General features: G+C 41.1%; 1 protein-coding gene across 5 annotated transcripts in view; it reads right to left on the bottom strand.

Annotated features, from left to right (window-relative positions):
* The window catches only part of SMAD9 (SMAD family member 9), a 76,130-nt gene extending 55,531 nt beyond the window's left edge, over nucleotides 1–20,599 (bottom strand). For 3 of the 5 annotated variants that reach the window (XM_046665070.1, XM_046665075.1, XM_046665071.1), the window contains exons 1-3: nucleotides 20,453–20,569; nucleotides 12,135–12,215; nucleotides 10,623–10,822 (exon numbers count right to left, since the gene is read on the bottom strand). The gene's annotated coding sequence lies outside the window, so the exon portion shown is untranslated. Of the gene's footprint in view, nucleotides 1–10,622; nucleotides 10,823–12,134; nucleotides 12,216–20,452 lie in introns of all 5 variants that reach the window. The other 2 variants (XM_046665073.1, XM_046665072.1) reach the window with 2 other exon arrangements.
* Between the last annotated feature and the right edge of the window lie 4,492 nt (nucleotides 20,600–25,091).

Here is a 25,091-nt window from a genome sequence, read left to right as displayed (position 1 = left end):
TGTACAACATAATGATTCAATATTTGTATAAATTGCAAAATGATCACCACAATAAGTCTAGTTAACATCTGTGACCTTATACAGTTACAAATTTTTTTTCTTGTGATGAGATCTTTTAAGATCTATTCTCTTAGTAACTTTCAAATATACAATACAGTACTGTCAACGATAGTCACCATGCTGTAGGTTACACCTCCATGACATTTATTTTATAACTGGAAGCTTGTACCCCGTGACCCCTTTACCCACTTCGCCTACCCCCGCCCTCCTCTCTGCCTCTGGCAACCACCAATCTATTCTCTGTATCTATGAGCTTTGTTTTTTCAAATTAGATTCCACATATAAGTGAGACTAAAAATCTTTGTCGTCCTTCAAAAGGTCTTAAACTTTTTTTTAATATCTTTGTTTTTTAGTTAAGAGTTGCCACTGGATTTCAATAACATTGTCAATAATCAGTATTTCAAAAGCAGAACTGGAACAGTTTTAAAATTCTTATTTCTAATCTACCTGCTTTACAACTCTCTTAACTCAAATGAAAGCTTTTAAATAAGGAGGAAACTGAGGGGAAAAAAACAGACTCTAGGGGATGGCAGCTAATCTTCTTCAGTGATCCAAATTTCTAGAGCTACAAAGGCCAAATGGCCCTTCTAATTTCATTTGCAGAATAAATGCTGTGTCATTGAATGTTATATCACCCATGGACTGTTATCTCTTATGCTGGCTAGATAGCCTCTAATCAAACCATGATTTGCTTGAAATTAATGTGACCTCAGATTGGTGGTTTTTAGAAACAAAGAATTTTTTAAACATTTGATTCCTTTTATTTATATGACCATATGTTACGAAATTCCACAGAATTAATTCTTAAATGTGAAAAGTAATATATACAAATAGGTGATAAAAGTATGAAGTTTTTAGAAACGGTCCATTAAAAATCACATTCCATGAAAATCATATATCTGATAAGGGATTCTGATCCAGAATATATAAAGAACTCCTACAACTCAACAACACAAAAAGAAACAACCCAATTCTAAAGTGGGCAAAGCAGTTGAATAGACATTTCTCCAAAGAAGATATACAAATAGCCAATAAGCACAAGCTAAGATGCTCAACATCATTTGTCATTAGGGAAATGCAAGTCAAAACTACAATGAGATATCACTTCACACCTATTAGGATGGCTATTAACAATAAAAGAGAAACTAACAAATGTTGGCAAGGATGTGAAAAAATCAGAACCTTTGCGCACTGTTGGTTGGAATGTAAACCGGCTCGGCTGCCATGGAAAACAGTTTGGCAGCTCCTCAAAAATTAAATGCAGAATTACCACACGACTCAGTAATTGCACTCCTAGTAATTGCATTCAAAAAATACACAAAGGAACTGAAAATAGATCCTCAAACACACGTACAGAAATGTTCACAGCAACATTATTTATCAATAGCTAAAAGGCAGAAACAATCTAAGTGTCCATCAACAGATGAATGGATAAACAAAATGTGGTATATACATACAATGGAATATTATTCAGCTTTAAAAAAGGAAGGAAATTCTGACACATGCACAACATGGATGAAACCTGAAGATGTTATACTAATGAAATGAGCTAGACACAAAAAGCAAATTTGGTATGATTGCACTTACATGAGGTAACTAGAACAGGCAAATTCATAGGGACAGACAATAGAATAGAGGTTGCCAGGAAGTGGGAGGAGGGGGGATGGGGAGTTTTTGGTCAATGGGTACAGAGTTACAGGTTGAGAGGATGAAAAACTTCTGGAGATGGATATCGGTGGTGGTTGCACAACAATGTGAAGGCACTTAATACCACTGAATTGAACACTTAAAGATGGTTAAAATAGTAAATATTACGTATTTTTTATCACAATAAAGAAAAATCACATGCCAAATGTTACAATAATTTGCTTCATCACCACCTTTAAGATTTTACAAATAAAATCTCCCTCTGCCAAAATTAGAGGTTTTCTCTAAACTCTAATTTTGAGATGGAAAATAATGTACCATTGGTACGTGGAAGCTTTGAAAGAAATCAGAATCCCTGATAATATAAAATGCTGGGAAATCTTCACACACACTCCAGGCCCAATTAGGTAGGTTAATCTCCTTTCAACAGGCAGTCATAGTTTTGTTCAATTCCTGGCATTCTGCCTGCCTTTCAGATCCTTTCTTCCACTCAATGATGATTCATGATAACCTATCAATTTTCTCTGATGATGGTAGTTTGGGGGGAGAAGGGAATTATTGTTTTAAAAATAACATTAGCTTCTACACTAAGAACAAGGAAAAAATATGAAACAATCTCCAGAAAGATTATTTTTTTAAATGACATCTATTATCTATCTCAGAATCACTCAATATCAATTTTATATACCATTAATCAATATTTTGAGCTTTATTTTCTTGGAATCAAGTATTCTTATACTGCAAACTATAAAATGCCTTCAGTCAAAGCAAATAATTAAATTCAACAAAAATCCATAGATTCAACAACTCTGAGCATTCTAAAAGAAAGCAGAAATATAAATTTCTTATCATGCACTGACATATCTGATATTTACAATTGTGTTAATACCTACTAATACTCCAGAATCTCTATGACTTCAAACCCATTGGAAGGTCCACACAATTTGAAATTCAATCTTTCATAAAGTTAACCTTATGATCCCTCCTAGAAAGTAATATAATAGCATCTACTGCATGAAAATATTATTGTGTTAAATCTATCTTATAATACACAACTAAGTACAAGAATATTTGAAGTTCATTTTGAAATACACCTTTTTATCACCATTCCTGGATTTGGGTACACTGTGGCCCAGAGGAAGTAACATAACGATGACTTCTGTCTCATCTGATAGAAGCCCACAAATATATCAAAATCCTCACGGTGCACAGCGCACACACACCTTCAAAATAGAACTCCTCCAACAACGGCTTGGCTTCTTTTTATACTAGTACTGAATTTCACATGAAACAAAACGCCCTGCTTCAAAGTGGTATATTTTGTCCAAAGAAAGACTTGGTTATACCAGGCGTCCTTGTGCTCCTGATAGGAGGTGCTACGGTAAACTGGTGTCACTGGAGTTTACACGTAATAGGTATTGGGGAAGTCTTGATGTATATTCATTTAAATCCCTGGATACAATTCTCTTGGCCACTCAGATAAGTTTGTCTTCTCAGCTAGAATGCTGACGTTGATTAGACATCATTTCTTAAGTTCTAGCAGAGAGTTAGAATTATTTTTTAAAATAAAAAGACGAGATACGTTTTTTATTGTTGCTCAGTACCACTTCTTTTGGAGATGGAACTATTATTCTGTTGCCTGTTTGATATTTTTATTTATGCCAAATGTACTAAAAGGGAAGTCAAACAGGCATTACAGCATCGAAGAGGGAATCTAAAGAACATGGCTAATCATTTGAGTCACTTTTAAAGTAGACTTAGAATGCTAGATATCTTTTCCATGTACTATTCCGAAAATTAAAAGCATGATTAAACATTTTACGGATAAGCAATTCAAGAGACATCAATCTTGGAAAGATTATGGCATAAATTTCTAGCATTCCAACCTATATTCTTTACGTTGTCAGCATATGCTTGGAAATACTGTACAACACTCCACAACAGTGACATTTTATTATTCAAGTTTGGAAGGGCCCACAATTAAACTGGTGCTTCCATGAATAAGAGGCAACCTGATGTATTGGCTAGAACACAGGATGTAGAGGACGAGGACTTGAGTCTGAAGGCCAGCTCCATCACTATCTGTGACTTTCAAGCAGTTAACCACCTTGATCCTGTTTCCTCCTTTGTGAAACAAACAATAACCACCACCCTTCACACTGAGCGGATGTGCACAAAAGCAGTCCGAAAACTGTAAACTAATGTGAGGATATTATTTTTTATTCTTAACAAGTAGTTGTATTTCTGCTTATTCCTCCTGCATGCCTCATTGTAGAAGTAAAAGGTGCCAAGAAATAAAGAAAGAAAAACCATCTCAGAAACAGATCAGAGGCAAAGAAGGGGAAAAAAAGGATCAAAAATCCAGTATCTCACATCAAAAAACCAGGATCTCAAAGTGGGCAGAGCAAAATGGCGGGGTGAGCTGACCCAGGGTTCTCTCCCCTCCAAAATACAACAAAAGATTGGAAGAACTGAATTTCAGAGAATAAACATAATGCCAGCTCGTTAGAGACCTACAATACCAAGAAGGCGGAGATCATAAACCCTACTTAACCCTCGGAGGCGCTGGAACGGTAGGAGAGAACATCGCTCCCTCCCCTAGAGTCTGCGATCGCTGTGGCGCGGGTCGGGAAGGAGCGGGGGAGGGGCCGCGCGACCGGGGGATCATCCAGGACTCCTGCCGCTGATTCAGTGGAGACCCACTGACAGGGGGAAAGCTTCCGTCCGCGGGGACCCCATAAATCAAGGGCCTTGGGAGACCAGAGAACAGAACTGATCTGAACCCAGACCAGCGCATGTGAGTAACAGCCCCTCCCCCCAGGCAAAGCCAGTGGGTGCAGCCATCTTGCCCCAAGGCGGAGAGCTCATAACACGCGGCTCTCGACCCCCATCTAGTGGCGACAGACTGTAACTGCAACCGAATTCTACCACCATGAGAAAAAACTGCTCCTCTACCATCCAACAATTTATAAAAGCCCCAGACCAGAAGGAAAACAATAAAAACACAGAATTAAGTCCTGAGGACTTCGAATTAGGTAAACTAAGTGATAATGAATTCAGAGCAGCTATAATCAAAAAACTCAATGAGGTAGAGAGAAAGATAAAGAAACAAGCCGAGTTCTGGAGTTACTTCACAAAAGAGATTGAAATCATAAAGAAGAATCAAACAGAATTACTTGAGACGAAAAACACAATGGACCAGATACAACAGAATACGGATTCCCTGAATGCCTGTGTAGACAACATAGAGGAGAAAATTAGCGTAATCGAAGATAGACAGGCTGAATGGCACCAGACAGAGGAAGAAAGAGAACTAAGAATTTAAAAAAATGAGGAAAATCTCCGAGAGATAATGGATTCAATGAAGAGTAAGAACATAAGGATCATAGGAATTCCCAAGAATATGGAAAAGGAAAATGGAGCAGAAAGTGTGCTTAACGAAATTATTGAAGAGAACTTCCCAAATCTAGGGATCAACGGAGAAATGTGTGTAGAGGAGGGTTTTAGATCTCCTAGATTTGTCAGTGTAAAAAGACCCACCGCAAGGGACATAATAGTAAAGTTGGCAAATAGGAAAGATAAGGAGAGAATACTCAGGGAAGTAAGGAAAAAAAGAGAATAACCTATAAAGGAGCCCCTGTCAGACTGTCAGCGGATTTCTCTACAGAAACCCTACAAGCTAGGAGAGAATGGAGTGATATATTCAAAGCTTTAAAGGATAAAAACCTTCAGCCAAGAATACTCTATCCAGCAAGAATTTCCTTCAGATATGAGGGAGAAATTAAATCTTTTCCAGACAAACAAAAGTTAAGGGAATTTGTAACTAAAAGCCCTCCATTACAAGAAATCCTCAAGAAGGCTCTCATACCTGAAAAAAGAAAAAAGGGAGAAAGGGGACACAATCCACAGACTAGGGAGACCGATGGATAGAACCAGAACAGGATAGAAAATATGCAACTATAGCATTAGGGTAAAAATAAGGAAACTACCAAAACAAGGACGATCTTAGCACTCTAACTACAAATTAATAAGACGAGTTGGAATAAAAAATGAAAATAATTATTTAGGAGGGGAAGAGCAAAGAGTCTAAATCAGTATTGGTCAAGTAGGTAAGAGACCACCAGAGAAGAGACTATATTATACACGAGATTCTAAATACAAACTTCAAGGTAGACACTAAAATACAGAACAGAGTCACAAATCATAAATAAGGAAAAATCTAACAAACCCAGCATAAGAAACTGCAGTATTAAATGGGTAGTCTAAAGCAAACAGGAAAAGAAACACAGGAAAACAAGATAATGAGCAACAGATTAACAGCATTAAGTCCACATGCATCAATAATCACTCTCAATGTGAATGGATTGAACTCTCCAATAAAAAGACACAGAGTGGCAAAATGGATTAAAGAACAAGATCCAACAATTTGTTGCCCCCAGGAAACACACCTCAGCCCCAAGGACAAACACAGACTCGGTGAAGGGGTGGAGGACAATACTTCAAGCAAATAGCAAGGAAAAAAAGGCAGGTGTTGCAATTCTCATATCAGACCACGTGGATTTCAAAATAAGACAGGTAAAGAGAGACACAGAGGGACAATATATAATGATCAAAGGGACACTTCATCAAGAAGAAATAACGCTTATAAATATCTATGCACCCAACACAGGAGCACCAAGATTCATAAAGCAACTTTAACAGACCTAAAGGAAGATGTTAAAAACAACACAATAATAGTAGGGGACCTCAACACCCCACTCACATCAATGGACAGATCATCCAGACAGAAAATCAACAAGGAAATAGTGGAGCTAAATGAAAAACTAAAACAATTGGACTTAATAGACATATATAGATCACTCCACCCTGAAAGAGCTGAATACACATTCTTCTCAAGTGCACATGGAACATTCTCTAGGATAGACCATATGTTGGGAAACAAGGCAAGCCTCTACAAATTTAAAAAAAATTGAAATAATAACAAGCATCTTCTCAGATCATAGTGCTATAAGGCTAGAAATTAATTACAAGAAAAAAGCTGAGAAAGGCACAAAGATGTGGAGACTAAACAACACATTACTGAACAAGCAATGGATCATTGAAGAAATTAAAGAAGAAATAAAAAAATACCTGGAAACAAACGAAAATGATAGCATGCCATACCAACTCATATGGGATACAGCAAAAGCTGTATTAAGAGGAAAATTCATCGCAATACAGGCACATCTTAACAAACAAGAAAAATCCCAAATAAGCAACCTTAAAGCACACCTAACTGAACTAGAGAAAAAAGAACAAATGAAGCCCAAAGTCAGCAGAAGGAGAAAAATAATAAAAATCACAGCAGAAATAAATACTATTGAAACGAAAAAGGCAGTAGAAAGGATCAATGAGACAAAGAACTGGTTTTTTGAGAAGATAAATAAAATTGACAAACCACTAGCCAGACTTACAAAGAAAAAAAGGGAGAAAGCTCAAATAAACAAAATCAGAAATGAGCGAGGAGAAATAACAACAGACTCTGCAGAAATACAACAGATTATAAGAGAATACTACAAAAAACTATATGCCAACAGAATGGATAACCTAGAGGAAATGGATAAATTCTTGGACTCCTACAATCTCCCAAAGCTCACTCAAGAAGAGGCAGACAATTTGAACAGACCAATCACAAGGAAAGAGATTGAAACAGCAATCAAAAACATCCCAAAGAATAAAACCCCAGGACCAGATGGCTTTCCTGGGGAATTCTACCAAACTTTCAGAGAGGATTTAATACCTATCCTTTTCAAGTTATTCCAAAAAATTAGGGAAGATGGAACACTTCCTAACACATTCTCTGAGGCCAACATCACGCTGATACCAAAACCTGACAAGGACACCACGAAAAAAGAGAACTACAGGCCAATATCGCTGATGAACATAGATGCAAAAATTCTAAACAAAATTTTGGCAACCAGAATTCAGCAATTCATCAAAAGAATCATACATCATGATCAGGTGGGATTCATACCAGGGACACAGGGATGGTTCAACATCCGCAAATCAATCAACATGATACACCACATCAACAAACTGAGGAATAAAAACCACATGATCATCTCAATAGATACAGAGAAGGCATTTGACAAGATCCAACAGCCATTTATGATAAAAACTCTGAACAAAATGGGCATAGAAGGAAACTACCTCAACATAGTAAAGGCCATATATGACAAACCCATAGCCAACATCATACTCAATGGGCAAAAACTGAACGCCATCCCCCTGAAAACAGGAACGAGACAAGGATGCCCTCTATCACCATTCTTATTTAACATAGTACTGGAGGTCCTGGCCAGAGCAATCAGGCAAGAAAAAGGAATAAAAGGAATCCAAATAGGGAGGGAAGAAGTGAAACTCTCACTGTTTGCAGACAACATGATCTTATATATAGAAAACCCCAAAGAATCCATTGGAAAACTGTAAGAAGCAATCAACAACTACAGTAAAGTTGCAGGGTATAAAATCAATTTGCATAAATCAGTAGCATTTCTATACTCCAGTAATGAACCAACAGAAAAAGAACTCAAGAATACAATACCATTCACAATCGCAACAAAAAGAATAAAATACCTTGGGGTAAATTTAACTAAGGAAGTGAAGGACCTATATAATGAAAATTACAAGGCCTTTCTGAGAGAATTGGATGACGACATAAGGAGATGGAAAGACATTCCATGTACATGGATTGGAAGAATAAACATAGTTAAAATGTCCGTTCTACCTAAAGCAATCTACAGATTCAACGCCATCCCAATCAGAATCCCAATGACATTCTTTACAGAATTAGAACAAAGAATCCTAAAATTCATATGGGGCAACAAAAGACCCTGAATTTCTAAAGCAATCCTGAGAAAAAAGAACAAAATGGGAGGCATCACAATCCCTGACTTCAAAACATACTACAAAGCTACAGTAATCAAAACAGCATGGTACTGGTACAAAAACAGGTGCACAGATCAATGACACAGAATTGAAAGCCCAGAAATAAAACCACACATCTATGGACAGCTTATCTTTGACAAAGGAGCTGAGGGCATACAATGGAGAAAAGAAAGTCTTTTCAACAAATGGTGCTGGGAAAACTGGAAAGCCACATGTAAAAGAATGAAAATTGACCATTCTTTTTCACCATTCACCAAAATAAACTCAAAATGGATCAAAGACCTAAAGGTGAGACCTGAAACCATAAGGCTTCTGGAAGAAAACGTAGGCAGTACACTCTTTGACATCAGTATTAAAAGGATCTTTTCGGACACCATGCCTTCTCAGAGAAGGGAAACAATAGAAAGAATAAACAAATGGGACTTCATCAGACTGAAGAGCTTCTTCAAGACAAATGAAAACAGGATTGAAACAAAAAAACAACCCACTAACTGGGAAAAAATATTTGCAAGTCATATATCTGACAAAGGCTTAATATCCATAATATATAAAGAACTCTCACAACTCAACAACAAAACATCAAACAACCCAATCAAAAAATGGGCTGGAGACATGAACAGACATTTCTCCAAAGAAGATATACTGATGGCCAATAGGCACATGAAAAGATGCTCATCATCGCTGATCATCAGGGAAATGCAAATCAAAACTACACTAAGATATCACCTTACACCCGTTAGAATGACAAAAATATCTAAAACTAATAGCAACAAATGTTGGAGAGGCTGCGGAGAAAAAGGAACCCTCATACACTGCTGGTGGGAATGCAAACTGGTGCAGCCACTATGGAAAACAGTATGGAGATTCCTCAAAAAATTAAAAATAGATCTACCATACGATCCAGCCATCCCACTACTGGGTATTTATCCAAAGAGCTTGAAGTCAGCAATCCCAAAAGTCCTATGCACCCCAATGTTTATTGCAGCACTGTTTACAATAGCCAAGACGTGGAAGCAACCTAAGTGCCCAGCAACAGACGAATGGATAAAGAAGATGTGCTACATATATACAATGGAATACTACTCAGCTGCAAAACAGAACAAAATCCTTCCATTTGCAATAACATGGATGGACCTTGAGAGAATTATGTTAAGTGAAATAAGCCAGCGAGAGAAGGATAATCTGTGTATGACTCCACTCATATGAGGAATTTAAAATTATGGACTAAGAACAGTTTAGTGGATACCAGGGGAAAGGTGGGGTGGGGGGTGGGCACAAAGGGTGAAGTGGTGTACCCACAACATGACTGGCAAACATTAATGTACAACTGAAATTTCACAAGATTGTAACCTATCAATAACTCAATAAAAAAAAAAACCAGGATCTCAACATATTAGCATCTTATTAGGAATTAAAATTATGACATCATTTTCTCCCTAATCAGCATTAACTGCCACTATTCACCCAGGAGAGTTATCGGACAGAAATTTCGGAGCCCATAATCTACACTTTGTCTGTAATTCCAGGATCAGAAAGAGGGAGAAGGTGAGACACAAACAGACCCTGGCAGAGATGCAGCACTCCCTGTGCAAAATTTGACTTTCCAGCAAGTGCATCTGTTCAAAACTTAATTGAGAACAAGCAAGAAGCAAGAAAGGGTTCTACCTGCCAAAACGGATGTCACCAAGTCTGTACAGAGAAGATCACACAGGACCTATTTGCAACTACTTTCAACTCAGTTTAAACAAGTATGTTTCTAGGATTTCCAAGCAAACCGGGAGAGGGAAAAGGAGATGCCACCAGCAGGTGCAGCGACAGCAAAGGGAAATCAAAGCTGGCAGCCTGACCCCAAGAAAAGGGACCACAACAAACAAACAAGAGAAAACAACCTATTAAAAAACAAACACCAGAGCTCAAAAAGCACAAGAGTTTGAGGTCACTGCATCCAGGATCTACCAGCCCTTCCTCTGAGCTCCAGGCTTGCTTACCGTGCAGCTTGCAAACCGTGTCCTTCAGAACTCTGGAGATGGCAGAGAGCCTCAGACACAGCAACGAGAGAGCAGCGGGGAGGAGGCCAGCAGGCAGAAGCCAAAGAACGAGGCTCTGTCCCTCTGCAAAGACCACCTTTCACCAAGGCAGCCTTTCTTCGTTCGGCTTTACTTATTGTGGCTTCCTTGATGAAAGGGCCCTGTGGGTAAAAAAAAAAATTTTTTTAATTAAAATTTGACTACCTCTGACTTCCACCCTCCAGGATCCTTAAACGCAACATGTTCCAATGTAGAAACAGAATCTACACCAGAAGCTGGGGAGAGGGCGGGATGAAGAGCGAGAGCACAGAGGAAGTTCAGAGCAGTGAAACTATTCTATCTGATACTACAATGACAGACACACGTCATTATACATTTGTACAAACCCACAGAAGAGAGAACACCAAGAGGGAGCCCTAATGTGAACTCTGGACTTTGGGTAATAATGATGTGTCAATGCAGGTTCATTGACTGTAACAACTGAACCACTCTGGTGAGGATGTCCACAGTAGCGAAGGCTGTGCACGTATGGGGGCAGGCAATATGTGGGCACTCTCACCTTCAGCTCAACTTTTGCTTTGAATCTAAAATTGCTCTCAAAAATAAAGTTTATTAATTTTTAAAAAAAGAGAAAGAAAGGGAACCTACTAGCTTTCTTAAAACGCCATTTTTCTTCCTGCATTCCCTATTCGTGGCAGCACCACTCTAACCACGTGGCTAAGCTAGAAACCATGGGCCACCCTTGACTCAGAACCATCTCATGAAAATTCTATTCCTTGCTCTTCCTCAATCCCACATTCAATAGGTCACTAAATCCTGAGGATGGGCCCTGCCACACACTTCTTAGCTATGTCCCATCCCAGACGTTCCCAATGAGTCTGTTCCACCCCAGGCAGCCGTAGGCTACTGTGCCTCCCCTCACCAGCCCACCTCCCAGAAAGCACTCTGCCTCTTGGGCCCCTCACGCAATGTCATTCCAAGTCCAGAGCTGATCCTGTCACACTCCTGAGTGACACACCTTGCTGTGACACTGCAGCCAAGTGGGACAGTACTACTTTCAGGGTTTGGGATTAAAAGCACTTTGTGCTTTATAATTTTTTCTCCAAATTTCTACTATGAGTATGCATTTATATATTCTACAGGGAAAAGCCCCAGTAAATATCATGGGTGAGTATGATTTGATGCTTTTAACATCAATTCAAACCAGGCTCTTCACAATGCGGCCTCTTCAAACTACATTCCCCGCCCAATCACTTCTCGCTCCCTTTGCCCTTCATTCCCTCCCCTCTGCCCAGAAGGCCCGTGTGCAGTTACACCCTGCTCCTCCTTCAGGACAGAGCTGGAAGCCAGCTTCCTGGAACCTTCCCTGAGGCCCCCAGGCAGCAGCATTAATCAGCTCTCCTCAGCTCCTCTGGGCTTCCACAGTGCCCACCTTCACAATAGCACGGATCACAGTGGACTCATGTTTGTTACCTGTTTTCCACAGAGATGCTGAGATCCTTCCAAAGGCCACAGGCCAGGCCACAGAGTGGTCTGTTCCACCTCACACCAGGTCTGGTGCACAATAAACGTGGCATGAATGAAAGTAAAATCCAGTTATCAATAACATTAACTATTGTATTATTAAACCTTACGCAATTAGTCTAACTTCTGACCTAAAGCCCACGGCTTTGCTCATGTGATACAACAAATTCCTCTGAAAGGCAGAATCATATAATGCATTCCCTCCTTCCTGTGCATTTAATAGTCTGCCCACTTAAGGTGATGTTATATAGAACACAAACCCATACTGGAATACTGCAAAGTGTTAAATGGCTATAAACAACACTATGAATGTTTTTTAAAATGATGTGTGGGCAATTTTTAAGGTTTTATTGATGTGTGCATGTTGTGGGAGGTTGAGTTTCCTGGCCAAAGGCTGCCTGAGGGATGGCGACTACAGACTGGTGGAGAAGAATCAGTCATAAACTGTGTTATGCTCTGCTGTTTGGAGAAGCTCAGATTTTTAATTGCCAAACATACTCCCAAAGCAGTGGAGCTGATGTGTCAAGCACTGTCTCCGCACCGTCTCCCCAGCTTCGCCAGGTGTTAATGTGGCATTTAGCAGTACCACACCACTTCAATGTGTCTTCACTCTCCTTCAAATACCCCTTCGATTATGTGAGTCTCCTGTTCAAACTCTTTAATATTCCTCTTTTGACCGCAGGTTAAAGTTTAATAGTTCTCTTTTGCCTACAGATTAAAATCCAAATGGCTTGTCCTTCCTTCCACCTTACCGTAGAAAACACCCACCCATCTTAGGGAAGAGAAAGGGGTGGTTGAAGGAAGAAAATAAATTGATCAAGTATCAATGATGAAGCGCTCTGCTAGGTGCTGGGTATTTCAAGATAAGACATGGTCTCTTCTCTCTACCATATTACAGTCCACAGAGGGAGACGCAAATCTAAACACATCATTATCAGATAGGTGACAGATGCATTATTATAACCGCTATTAAAAGGGTCAGGGGAGGGGCTGGCCTGGTGGCGTAGCACTTAAGTGCACACGTTCCACTTCAGCAGCCCGGAATTCACTGGTTCGGATCCTAGGTGTGGACATGGCATCGCTTGGCAAACCATGCTGTGGTAGGCGTCCCACATATAAAGTAGAGGAAGATGGGCACGGATGTTAGCTCAGGGCCAGTCTTCCCCAGCAAAAAGAGGAAGATTGGCAGCAGATGTTAGCTCAGGGCTAATCTTCCTCAGGAAAAAAAAAAGGGGGGGTCAGGGGAGGTTTCCTGTGGGAGGGGCCATGCAAACTCACTCTCTAACAGTAGAAGAGAAGGTGAAAATCAGAGAAGCAGCGGCTCTCCCTCCTGATACCTAAGGACATCTTCAGCATCCTTAAGTTCTCACAAGGACTTATTGCAAGAGTTTCTACTCCCACTATGCCTTCTACTTCACCTCTATTTAGAGTCCCAATCCCCAAATGGGACCATTCTAATTATAGGTATCCCCTGCTTTTCGAAAGTTCCCTTTATGCCACTTCAATTTTATGAAACTCCTACATTAGCACCTGTTTTCACTAACTTAAAGAAATCTGAAGAGGATTTTCGCTTTTATCAAGAAAGGCGAAAAATGTTTGCACTTTACACCATTTCTGCTTACAAAAGTTTCCAGAGGAACGCTCTACTTTTGGATAATGGGAGAAAACTGTACTTTTGTCAAGGGTGACTCAAAATTCATACACAGTAAAAATGGAATTCTAACCAGGAAAAATATACAGAAATCTAAATAGATGACAATTTTTTTACATAAGGAATCTTACTATTGGATAAACATTTTGATATTCGCTTTCATGACTTTTCTCTCTCTAATTAGGCTATGAAATCCTGGAGAACAGGATTTTATTTTGTTCTGTTACTTTATTTTGTTATGTGGTCCCAAGGGCCTGGTTTAGGGCCTCATAAGCAGCATAGGTTCAACCAGCACAGAGTATATATTGATTGAATAAAAAACCTATATAAACCCCCAAAATTTATAAATCCTACTTTATAGAGCAATTACTACATCCACAACATCACAATATTTTAAAACCCCAAAACATAATCAATATTTTGAAAAAAGTTAAAAGTGGGTATTTGCAATAAATTTAGACCAATAACAATAGAAAGGAGGTGCCACTCCTTTGAAACAACACCTAGGCACCAACTTGCCATTGTTTGCACATAGAGCAAACACCTAATGACAGTTTTGTGTAAACACACAATCAACCAATAAGCCCTAAGGGAAGCATTTTTGTACACAAAGGTTTGCCTTTGACAAACATCTGACCCAACTTCTGCTCCTAAAAACAAAATTCTGCTACCACTAGCAAATAGGGAAAGAATTATATAAATGCCTCAGCAAGTGAAAGAAAATCACAAGACCTAAAATCTTTTTAGTTGAATACATTTTCTCATCTTCCACATTCATTGGCTTCTAATAATTACTCATATTACTAATGATAATCTCTCATATCATTAATCACTGGTAGTCCCGCTTTATGAACAAATTGTGCTCATTTCTGTGCGGTCGTTTGGAAATTGGAATTTCCCATAGAAACAATGTTCTGAGTGCTGATATAGTCCCTGGCCAGCCCACTTAGCTCCTAATCCCGGTGGTCTCTAATCTGCTCACACTAGCCCAAACAGGTGATGTCTACCCACCATCTGCCCACCTGCTTTCTGCAGCACCCCAGGGCCCAGGCTTAGGGGCCTCAAATCTTTACAACTGCCCTTAATGCACAAACTTTTAAACTGCCTCCTCTTTCTCCTTCCTCCTCCAACCAAACTCCAATCTCTCCCGTGCGATTCTTAGCAAAGTAAAAAGCAAGATGAATGAATGGATTTATAATGAAGTGTGAATAACAGAAGTAGTCAAATATTCTACCATGGGATGGAAAACTGATGGAATCTGTGAATCCTTTTCCGAGTTATTTTCTGAAAAGTGTTACCACCAAGTCAGTTAAATTTAGATACAAGAATTCAGAAAGTAACTCCTAGCACTTCAGCTGAACTCTACCATCCATCAAACTCTCCTGTAAAAATATTTGCAAATCTGCTCTAAACCTTCCACAGCCCGCAAGTACTTAAAACAAAATCCTTCAAGGCTTTTGATAAACTGCCCCAATCTACGGTTCCAGGTCTATCTCCTACCTTACCCATCTCACAATTACTGCATTTTGCAAAAACAAATTGAAACATACAGACACACATATGTGCATGCGCGAGTGCACACACACACACACACACACGCACACTAACTAAAGCAAATCTACATTGATCAGCTTCCAAACAGTTTAACAGATTAAAAGTGAAAAATAATAGGCTATATGGAAGAAGACATCCCTGGGTTAAAGCAGGGTTTGTGAAGGCACACAGCCCGCTCTACCTAGGGATGTGCTCTCAGGATCAGCGAGTTTAAGCAGCTGCTACCTCAGTGTTCACATTTTCACCGCTTCCAAACCCTAAGTTGTTTCAGAACCAATCCCCTATGTCATCAACACAGCTGGGTGGCCCCAAGAGCACATGTGCACTTTCCAGATGATTTGTCCAGTGGTAGAAAACTGGAAACTGGAGTTCTCGAATGAATGGTCATCCCTGGTAATCCCAGTGTTTGTAAACCAGACTGAGTTTCACAACGCAGCACTAAATCGATCCATTTCATGATTGAACAATACACGTTTCCAATTTATAGTCCCTCAAAGTTAAATTTGAAAAGGGGGAAAAGGAAGTGATCAGACATTAATATTTAATTTCCCCAAGGGGAATTTCATATATAAAAATAATCCTGACCAGTGATGTTAATCAGAATACCAAAAGAGAGAAAGATTTTGATATTTAGTATTTCCTTCAAAAAAAGAAAATAAAAATTGCCTTCAAGAGAAAAATCAGAACTTTGTAGGACTCCTTTACATTTATTTTATGGGTTAAATTTTTGTCTTTGAATTAAATATGGGTTAGGAAATGCAGGAAAAGAACTAAAATCCTTTCAGTGTTTATGACTTCTTAAAATGACACAGCTGCGTGTACACATTTATAATGTTTCTTAATACTTATGAATTTCACTTTAAGTTTTGAATTTAATTTTTATGTCATAGTCTCTTTAATTCTTAGAAAACTGATTTCTAGTTGATTAGGCTTCCCAACTAAAACTGAATAGAATACATTATATAGGTATGATATTTATACACAAATTACATTTTTTACATTATACTAACTGCTAATTCTGAATCACTTGACAAAATATGATGCATTTTAACACATGATCTAGTATTGCTTGGTAATATAATGAGCAAGGAACAAAGGGGGGTTCAGTTGACAAGGCTGATAACAAGACCCTTTCTACATCCAACGTGACCAAAACATAAGCTCATCTCAGTAGCAGTCTGCTTTTCCTTTTGTGAGCATAGTTTGAAACATATACACTAAAAACAGTATCAATTTTTACGTGGCTATTAGTGGGGGGGTGGGGGGTCAGCATATCGTGTTAGCAATTTTCTGTGGAATCACATTAGAGCTTCATTGTGGTAGCCATATCACATTAAAATCTGTTTTTTGCTAAATGGCTTCCATTGTGTATTTGGTGAATCTGATATGGAAAATTGCTAATGCAATAGGAGTATCACATAAGCTTTCCTGACTGTAATGCTCAGCCACAATATTCAGGAGAAAGAGGCTCAAGGGGACTGGAGGGGTTTCAGGGCTGGCTCTCCACAGCCTCTTAACAAGTCCTCAGCTCAAGTTCAACATTGACTTCTTGAAAAATGGACCGTTAAAACCTACTGTATGGGGGAAAATCCTTTTCAGATTTTATTTCAGAAGAGATCATGGGTTCAGTGAAAGATGCGTCATTTAATTAATATTTATTGACTGAGCACTATGGCAGGGCACCACGGTTAGCATTAACGGAATGAAAAAGATAGATGAAACATGGTCTGTTCCTTCACAGATCTTGAAAGGACTGACTGAGGAAAAGAAATAAATTATCATATGAGAAACTTAATGCAAGATGTGGCAAGAGCAGAAAATGCAAAGGGCCATAGGAGCTCAAAGGAGGACATGCCTGCAACCAGGGTCAGCAGAGGAAGTTCTGGGAAGGCAGCACCTGGACAGGGCCATAAAAGATGAGGACGATGTTGATAAATCTGAGGATCTGGTGAGGGGTGGGGATGCAGGAGAAGGCATTCTAGGCCTTAGCAGGAGTAAAGGTGCAGAGGAGAGGAAAGGAGAGCTATGCATGGGAAATTATAATTCATTATTTTAATTGCAGCATAAAATACGGACAGGGTGGGAAGATAAGCCTGGAAAAATGGTCCAGGGTCAGCCTGCGGCTGACACCAAAGGAGAGCAGTATGTGGCGTTAAGGATGGTTTGGGGTGGAAGTGCCAGGATGCAGTCCACCGGCAAGATTAACACTCAGCTTTCAGGGGTATGACAGCTTCTAATGCTAACAGTCATCTTGAAATCTTAACAACTTTGGTTAGCACACATTTCTTAAGAGACACAATTTATAAGACTATTTATTTTAAAAGGTTAGTTTTCTGCCAAGGGATATTTGTTTATTTTTTGTTATACCCCTAGTCATGACATGGACAGTCACTAGGTTAACAAAAAACATCACTAAAGTGTTCACACTGTTGTAACTACGTGTGAATTTACTGTTTGCTTTTTTTTTCTTTAGAATAACTTTTCAACTCACTGGCAACTGTAACCAAGGAAATATAAAGCCAGAGGCCTAGAATTACAACTATTTGAAGAGATTCATGCTTTCAATGTACTGCTGTATTTACTGTTTCATTCTGGACACTTCCGTGTTTCCAAATTCCCCTCTAAATGCTAGAAACAATAAACAGAAAATCTGCACTAAGCTTCATTAGAGCTTTAAAATTTAATGTAGTATGTTTTGCAAATTAAAAAAAAAAAAAAACTTCTTTATTTTCCTTAACCTGTACCTTTCCTTAAATCAGAACACATTCTGTGGATGAGTATTATTTCTGACACATTAAAGCAGAAAAAGATGAAATTGCTGTTTTATTTATTGCAGAATGTCAGACACAAACTAGTTAGTTGCCTAAGTGCTACAGTGACCACTTATTAAACACTCCAATTTGGTAGGGAAATTGCACTCTCATTAATCACAATTAAACTATTTGTAAAACTGAAATTGAAATTTTAATCCTTATGAAATAATTTAACAGATTTTTTTTCTCCTCCAACTGACCACACAAACAGAAAGGATAAACAAATTTACCAGTTGCTTATTACTTATTGATATCCTTGGCAATGTTTCATTTAAAAAAACAAAACAAAACTCTTCTTTCTCATTACATGTCTTGGGCAATCAGAGACGCAGTGGTTGACATCTGTGAATATTTTCTGATTACTCATTAACTTGGGATATAAAAGTAAAAGAAAAAGATTTTAAAAGGAGAAAAGTCAAAGAGCTCATGCTGACTTTAAAAGATTGATGACAGAGATGTAAGAACTGTAAAGTATTTAGTGGTTTAACCTAAAATTTGTTTATATCTTTGATTTTTTAGTAAACACTATACTAATAAAAATTAGTTTGCTCAGATTAAGAGTATGTTGACGTTCCCTTAAACATAGCTTGAAACCACAGAGCTGAAGCATAAAACAACTCTGACAAAGATAGCCAGTCAAGCATAAAAATGGGAGTTGGTTGTGTCAGAATAGATTAAGAGGCTGAAGACTGTCTGCTAAAGACAGTTGTCTTGCCATCAATGAAGGCAATTATCATCACTAAAAGTTATTCTTCTGATATATTATTTGAAACTTCCGTCATATTATATCTAAAATGCTCCTTATTTATAAACTATTACATCATTTTCTTATCTGCAGTGTCCTTCTTGGACAACCACAAACTTGAAATCGGTCCAAAATCTTGTTGTTTATGGTTTCCTACAAGCATAGGGAAACTCACTTATTCAATTGTCTATTTGAAATTAGGAGAATGTGCTGGGTTTTACTTTTACTTCCTTTTTAAATATATATGACTATTTTTAAAATGCAAGTACTCAATGGCATTCCCTCACACCGACAGGACTCCTAAAGCGGAAGATCTGTCTGAAACAGAACATTTCACACACCCAGAAGGACGCCCCAAATCCTCCGCTTACTTATGGCCAAGGAGGCAGCACTACTAAGTGCCGCATGCCTTCACGGTTATCCTCTATTATTCCTGCTAAGCCACACTTTCAGAAGATCATCCGAGAAAGCTGGCAAGCCACGGAAATGGTACTCGTAAACTGCATCCATTAAAAGCAATCCACAGTGTCCTGTGGATGTGTATCCCACTGTGAGTTACTGGGTAAAGAATTTACATGCAATTTTATTCCAAAACTAGATGTACATCAGTTGTAGGTTATTTCTCAGGAGTACCAGTTCCAGCCCAGAAACAAGTCAACGGAGTTATTTCTAAACTATCATTTCAAATTTCCACTGTCAAGAGTGGGAGGAGGAAGGAATAGTAACGGGAAGACTTGTCAGCGATTAGCCATCCATAAAAATGTTTCCCCCGCGCTCCTCCTTCCGATCACAATGCTGGCGTCAGTTAGTCTCCTGTATCTGTTCCCCACCTCGCCCCCCTCCCCTCTGCGGAGAGCTGGCACCGAATGGCAGGCGAAGGAAAAGACAAACATCCCAGCTCCCAAGACAATCCAAGCGCTAGCCCAGAGACACTTGAACAACATTCCTAACTTTTTTTCTTTTTCTCACTTCGCGTGCCTCAAAGGTAAGGAGAGTGAAAAGCCTGTGTGATCGAAGGCCAGGGAGGCCAGCTGAGTCACAATTACTACCCCTCACCCTGATTTCTCCACTGTCCTCGCCCCCCCCCCCCCCCCCCGCACCCCCCGGCACAGCAAATGGTTACTCAGCTCCGAGTTTGGGGCTCCAAGGCCCCGGTCCTCGGTGCGCGGTGCCCGGCCTCCCCCGCGGACAGCGGGCGCGCATCCCTGCCCACGCCCTGGGCCACAGCCCCGCGCGGCCCGCGCCCCCGCCGCGGGACAAGCATCCTCCGGCAGGTCCCCGGTGCCGGCAGCCCCGTCGGGTGCGGCCAACTCCCCGGGGCTGTCCCCTCCGGCTCCTCTCCCACCCAGCCCACCCCAAACAGGCTCTGCCCAGAAATACACGGACGAGAATACAAAGAACCAAGCCACACGCCCAAGAGCCTCCAAGACTTCCCTTGCGGAAGAAAAACTTAGCCACACACGCACGCACCCGCCCAGCGCGCGCCGCAGAGGGCATCTCTTACCTGTCCCCACGGTGCCACTCATCCCTCCCCCACCCAGGTCTGGCTCCCCCCGCCCCCGGGGGTCCCGGCCGCCCGCTCCGAGCGCCGCGCACTCACTGCCTGGCTCGCGCGCCCAGGGGCTGCAGGGCCCGGCGGCGGCGGCGGCGGGGACCGAGACAGCGGCTGCGGCGGCGGCGGCGGCCCAGCCGGCGTCAGTCAGACTGGAGCCGCGCAGCCTCATCGCCCGTATTAGTGCGCCGACCTGGAAAGCGGCCAGCAGCCCTGTTCCCCGGCCCGCCCCCGCCGCCGCCGCGCGCCCGGCCGCTCGGGAGCCCGCCGGGAGGGGGCGGCCACGTGCGCGGAAACCTGCGGCGGGGGCGCCGGCCACGCGGGACCCCGGCCAGGGCTGCCCCTCGGTCCTGCCGCGCGAGCCCAGGGTCGCCTCGGTCCGCGCCCCAGCCCCGCTCCCGGCAGCGTGGGGCACCTCGCGTCCCTCGTCTCCACCTGGAGCCTGAGGCCGAAGGAGGGTTCTTACCAGAATAGATGCAGGACCAACAAACCGGTTTGGAAACCCCTCCGAGCCGCTCTTTCGGACACGTTTCTAAGCCCTGATGGTTCCTTACTCCTTTCAGAGTAAAGGGATCATTACACCCGTCCGCAGCGCCAGAGTAACTGGTTTGCACAGGCATAGGCAGAAGGAAACCTAATCACCCTGAGTGGTGAGTGGGGTTAAAACTAGTTATATAATTATGTGGATTGTCATTTCCCTACGTGTATTTGTTGAACAGCGTAGCGTATAATATATATTATCTAATCTAATAAAGATACAACCTCGTGGGCACTGAGCAATGTTAATGTACAACCTTCTTGTTCATGGCCTGCCTGCCCACTAGGTAGCCTGCCTTTTGAGGTCACCGTGGACTCCTGGAATCCACTCAGAATACGCTTAGGAAATGCCACCCAGTACTGATGGCCTTTGATTCCCCATCAGCCAGTAGCTCTTCAAAGAAAAGGCATTTACTGCAGAGGTGAAAGTAAAATAAAGCCACTCAGGACAGTATTCAGTTTGTTCCTGTGTATAGGAAAATCACTCCCCCAAAAGGATTCTCCCTGAACTGTAAACGTGAGAATTTAACTGCTTTTTTGAGTTCTTAAAGCACTGGGCATTCTTCCCATGGCAGATGCCGTTTCTGTATTATCACACTGTTGTAGTGGAGCAATGCCCTTATTTAAAACAGCATTTGTAGTAGAACCTAAAACTCGAATTGAAATCCTTTTTCTACCCCTGGCCCGTTTACCTCTGCTCCAGGCCAGGTGTTATGTTTGAGATTGCTCTGGGTGTGAAACACCAGGAAACATTTAGACTGCTGAAAGCTACCCATGGCACCTGTTGTGTACTTTATTGCAAGTAAACTAATTAGGTCCTCAGGATTGATACCATGTGGCTCACGTTTTTTAAAAATGTTGTTAAGAGAAGAAATGGCTCAGTCACTCAGTTTCCTTCTCTTATGGCATTAGTGCAGAGGACGCCATGCAGAGCAAGAAGTTAGAACCACTGCTGTGCTGGCTCATGCTTCTGGTGTGGAGTCTTTGTACGTTCACGGAAGGCTCCTGGCTCTTGGCAGGACTTGGATCTGCAGATTCTTTGAGTGTGTGTAGTCTGCTTTTTCTGTACATTCTTATTTACATACCAAGACATTTTGGCACCTAAAAGTTAGCCTGTCACATATACGATTCTTATCATTTATTCCTCAAGCCTAGTATAGAAAGTTAATCCATTTCACCCAAGAGCAGTAAGATCTGGTGAGTTATAAGAAACTGCCCACTCTGGGAAAGGAGGCTCAGTGTTGACACTCCATTTTTCAGGAGCTGACTAGCCCTGTGATAGGAAATCCAGACTCTCTGCTTTATTTTTCCTCTTGATTTCTTCATTGGCTGCAAGTTTACTGCTTGTTAGAACTTCCACCAAAAAACTACATGATGGGAATCATATGAGCGGTGAGACTCAGTCACAGGTTGTGATTTGGTGGAACCTCCAGTAAAATTTTGGTTCAAGATCTGAAAACCGCAGTGAAACTGAGCTTCCCATTTTCTGAATTAGAAGGACTTGGCGCAACATGAGCTCCTACAGCCTATAAAACAGCGGTAGGAAGGGCAGCTTCCTTTCCCGTAAGAGGCTGAGTTCTCTTCACTTGTTCTATGTCCAGCATAGGATGAGATGATGACAAAGTCTATAGTACTCATAGATGTGCAGGTTCTGCTTTGTTCATCTCTTGTCCCTTACGTTTGATCTAGCATTATAATGGTTCCGCTCAGAGCCTCAACTAGGAATTGTTGCTCACACACCCCTCCCGCTTCTAGTCTCCTTCCTACATTTCATCTGTAACTCTGTCCTAGCTCTCCGTTATTCTGCCTCCCCCTTGAACTTTCCATCAAGAGCCATCATTCATTCCATAACCATTATTGAACACTTTCCTGAGTACCAGGTGCCTGGACTAAGCATATGAACACGGCACTGGCCCTCAGTCAACTCAGGCTCACTAGGAGAGACACACACACCAACGATTGTCATACAGCTTTGTGTGTCACTTTGGGGTGTGGGCACAGGGGAGGTGTCAGGGAGGTCTCCACAGAGGTGAAATTTTAGCTACACCTTGAGAAATGAGTATGAATGCCTACCCCCTCGGTAGCTAAAGAAGCCCCCCGCCCCCCCCCCCCCCCCAAGTCTCAGTGGACACAGCTCTGTGAGTACCAGCTTCGAGGCACAGTGCAGCCTGGATTTCAGCCCCCTGGGCCAGGCACTCTGATGCAGACACAACTTGTACAACTGTAAAGGCAGCCCAGAATGCCTACTATGTGCAGAATTCCTGGACATTTTGAGCATGAAAACCTCGTTGTTCCTAAGAGAACTGTCAAACTAGTTGGATAAATAAGAAAAATAATGTTACGAGGTAGGACATCACCAAATAAATGCTCTGGGATTGTGACAAGGTACTCGACTAACAGAACATCTTGATTTAGTCATGAAGAGTGACGGCTATCTCCTGTTGTGGGATTCTCCCTCCTGGGACTGTTGAGGGGAAAAAGATGAGAGGAAAAAAAACAAGAAATCACCTTCATGTACAGTTGTTCCCCAAATCTCATTTATTTATTGTTTTTTTCCTCATAGCATCATCACTACATGAACTCATATAAACCATTCATTTGTGTGTTTTGACTGTCTCTCTATAAGAACGCTCTTTTTGCCCACTACTGTATCCCCACAGCCTGAAACAAAGCCCGGCACATGTAGATGCCCGATTAATATTTGTTGAATGAATGAAATGTTTAGCATGTGGTTAAAAATATCGGGAAGGTGATTAGAGGAGAGATGTAGATTTGGAATGTACCTGTAGAGGTGACAGCAGAAGCCACTAGAAGGAATGAGATCCCTGATGAAGAAATTATGGAGAAAGAACAGAGGAGTGAGAACACGCTCATTGAGGAAGTGGGAGGAAAAATTGGAGCCTTAAAGAAAGACCAAGGAATGGTCCCAGAGGTAAAAAGAGAACTCACAATTCTGTTGCTTACCTTTCCTCTTTCCGACACTCCTACGGTTCCTCACAGCTTCACCTTACTCTGTAACTGGGATTGCAAACAATGCCAGCCTGGACCAGGCTGGGACTGTCAATATGCAGTCAGCCAGGTCAGATAGCATAGTGAGGAGTAGGGACTGGAGAGCACATTTCCTTCTGAAGGGAGCTCCTGGTACGCAGCTCCAGCCAGTTGGCGCCATGTGAGAATGAGGACATAATTTCAAGGGATAACAGACATACAGAATTTTATGGAAAATCTTATAAATTAAAAAGTTTTGATAACAAACCCAATTTGTTTTTTAAAGACACAAGCCAAAGAAAACATATTTGAGCCAAATTTGACTAGCAATTTGCAACCTCTGAATTTTGCCCTCTCTCCAGTCCATTTCAGCATCTCTCTTTTTTCTATGAGAGAGAAACGATAACTCAGGTCATTACTTCAGTCAAGTCAGAGCTTCTCTTGGGATCAAAACTCTTCCCCCAGTCCATCCAGTATTTGTCCTTTACTCCACTGTCAAACTTCACAATGCGTGATTGATATTTGTCTCTCCGTCCTACCCGTCCCTTCTTAATTTCCCCAACTCTGGCTTCTGCCTTCCATCCCCACAGTTTGATTTCAGTGCTATTCCAACATTCTTAGAGGCCACCAGTGACCTTTCAATTAATAATTCAGTGAACTGTCTTAATCTCCATTTTAAACAATTTTTTGAAATATGTCTTTATTATTTTAGTTAAATTCCACCTCTTAGTTATTATGAATAATGCTGCAATGAAGATCAGTGTGCAGGGGCCGGCCGGGTGGCACAGTGGTTAAGTTTGCATGTTCTGCTTCGGGTACTGGGGTTCACTGGTTTGGATACCGGGTGCGGACCTGCACACCGCTTGTCAAGCCATGCTCTGGCAGGTGTCCCACATATATAAAGTAGAGGAAGATGGGCACGGATGTTAGCTCAGGGCCAGTCTTCCTTAGCAAAAAGAGGAGGTTTGGCAGCAGATGTTAGCTCAGGGCTAATCTTCCTCAAAAAAAAAGATCAGTGTGCAAATATCTCTTTGAGATCCTGCTTTGAATTCTTTTGGATCTATAC

Source organism: Equus quagga, chromosome 6 (assembly GCF_021613505.1).
Source record: "Equus quagga isolate Etosha38 chromosome 6, UCLA_HA_Equagga_1.0, whole genome shotgun sequence".
NCBI classification, from domain to species: Eukaryota; Metazoa; Chordata; class Mammalia; order Perissodactyla; family Equidae; genus Equus; species Equus quagga.
The sequence above is the reverse complement of the archived record's forward strand: the minus strand, read 5'-3'. Positions and strand labels throughout refer to the sequence as shown.